Consider the following 2,609-nt stretch of genomic DNA (forward strand, 5'->3'; position numbering starts at 1 on the left):
AAAAAGAAAATAAAAACCAGAGAGAAAATAAAACAGAAAAAATAAAACCCCCACAATAAACAAAACTAGAAATGGAGAAGATGGAAAGAGGAAGAGATAAGACAATAGTAAGGAACAATTAAGAGAAGGGAAAGAAAGATGCAGAAGGGAAGGCAAAAAAGAAAAGAAAACAGAAACAGAAGGAAAGAAAGAAGAAAGGATAAAAACAAGGGAAGGGAGAGAGAAAAGAAGAGATAAAAGGGAGAGAGATATTAAATTTGAAAAAAAAAAAAAAAATGGAAGAAAGAAACTGTGGCAGGGGCTGAGCCTAAAGAGGAAGAGCTGTGGGGGCAGGGCACTCAGTTTGGGTTGGCAACTATCAGGGTGAGGTGGAGAGGAAGGAGAAGATGGAATGCCCGGTCCTAGATGTAGTTCTTGGAGGTCTAGGTATTGTATGTGGTTAGGACAACCTGCACCAAACGTAGTTCTTGCAGGCTCTGTAGATGGCTGAAATCAGACTGCTTGTTCTCAGGAGGAACTCTTTCAGGCCCGGAGGGTAGTTGGGGAAGGGTGACTGTTTATGGAATGAATTCTTGGCCTCCCAGGTGTGGTTGGGACCTTGCACTGTGTGTTCTGCTGATCTGATGAGGCAGAGCTCAGGGTCCTCCTGAGAATGATGCACCAGAAACCTGATTCATACTAGCACAGCTCTGACCTCTGGAAAAGTGGGAGCTGTGCAGGGGGTAGGGGATAATGGGAGCAGGCCATACTTCTGATGACCAGGAGGATGTGGGGAACAAAGGAGGATTGTACCTTTCTCATTGCCAGGCACTGGTGTGTGATTGTATTATCAGGCTGCTGTCTCCATTGAACGCTGCCTACAAAATTTCAGTTCACTCATCTGTTTCCTCTCTCGCTGCCTTTGTTCTGCCTTCTCTCCTAGTCAGCATTCAAGCCACTTCTCTATTCTTTACTCAAGTTCAGAGTTCCAGAATTATCATCTGTATCTGTTTCATTTGGTCTCTCCTCTCTATGTTGTAGCGGTTCTGTGTAGCATGTCTGCCTAGTCCGCCATCTTGCCAGAGGCTCTTCTGGTGACTGTAGGTTTATTTGTTGTTCTTTTTCTAATTGTTGGATATATTTTGTTAAGGTGATGATTGTATTTTTCTTCTTCTTTTTTTTAATGTGTTTATTTACTGAGGACTAAAGTATGCCAGGTATAGTCCTGGGGGTTAATGTACTGGATTGCAAAGTTGGTTTGAACCACAGGGTTGGCAATTCAAGTTCACTAGTTGCTCCTAGGAAACTCTATACAGGATTGCTATGGGTTAGAACTGACTTGATGACACTTAACAACAACAACAACAACAAAGTGTGTCTGACCCAAGCCATGGTATTTTCAGTAGCCTCATATGCTACTGAAAGTTGAACAGTAAATAAGGAAGACTGTAGAAAAATTGATGCATTTGAATTACGGTGTTGGAGAAGAATATTAAAAGTACCATGGAAGAACAAATAAATCTGTGTTGGAAGAAATACAACCAGAATGCTCCTTAGAAGCCAGAATGGCAAGACTTTATCTCTCATACTTCGAACATATTGTCTCCAGTCCCTGGAGAAGAACATCATGCTTGGTAAAGTGGTGGATCAGCAAAAAAGAGGTAGACCCCTAATGAGCTGGATTGGCACAGCGGCAGCAGCAATGGACTCAAGCTTAATAATGATTATGAGGATGGTGTAGGACTGGGCAATGTTTCATTTTATTGTGCATAGGGTTTCTATAAGTCAGAATTGACTCAACAGCACCTAACAAAAATTTGTTGTTATAAATTGTCCTCTCAGTGTAGATTTTTCGGTGTTCAAAAGAGTTTCTTATATGTAGTCTATTTTGGAAAATGTTTCATGTGCTGTGAAAAAGAATGTTGTTCAGAGTGTTCTGTGTACGCCTATGAGATCAAGTTGGTTGATTGTGTTGTTTAATTCTTCTATGTGTTTGTTGATTTATTTTTTCTAGTTTTTCTGTCCTTCATCAAAAGTGGTGTATCAAAGTCTCCTACTATTATTGTAGAGTCAGTCACAGCACATGAAACATTTATTATTGTGGAATAGTGGTGAGGCACACTAGGATAAGCACTGGACTACTAACCACAAGGTCGGCAGTTCAAACCCACCAGATGCTCCCTGGAAACCAAATAGAGGATTGCTATGAGTCAGAACCGTCTTGATGACACTTGACACAACAACAACAAAGCTGTTATTGTAGAGTTGTCTATTACTTTTTTCAGTTCTGTTAAAGTGTATTGATGTATTTTGAGGTACTTTCATTGGGTGTATAGATATTTATTATGATTATGTTCCCTTTTTCAATTGACCCATTTATTATTATATAATATTCTTCCTTGTCTCTTTTACTTGTTTTTGCCTTAAAGTCTATTTTATCAGCTATTAATATAGCTTCTTCTGCTCTTTTTATCTTTGAATTTCATTTGCTTGACATATTTTCCCCTATCCTTTGATTGTTAGTCAATTTTTGCCTTTGTTTCTAAGGCATGTCTCTTGTGGACAGCATATTGTGAATCCTGTTTTCTTATTCATTCTGCTATTTGTGGATTTTCTTGTCATTTTTTTTT

The 2,609-nt window shown here is 39.2% G+C and overlaps 1 pseudogene; it reads left to right on the forward strand.

The window, feature by feature from the left end:
• LOC102840131 overlaps positions 1–2,609 on the forward strand; it is a 61,536-nt pseudogene that overhangs the window by 16,795 nt on the left and 42,132 nt on the right.

Source organism: Chrysochloris asiatica, unplaced genomic scaffold (genome assembly GCF_000296735.1).
Source record: "Chrysochloris asiatica unplaced genomic scaffold, ChrAsi1.0 scaffold00142, whole genome shotgun sequence".
NCBI classification, from domain to species: domain Eukaryota; kingdom Metazoa; phylum Chordata; class Mammalia; order Afrosoricida; family Chrysochloridae; genus Chrysochloris; species Chrysochloris asiatica.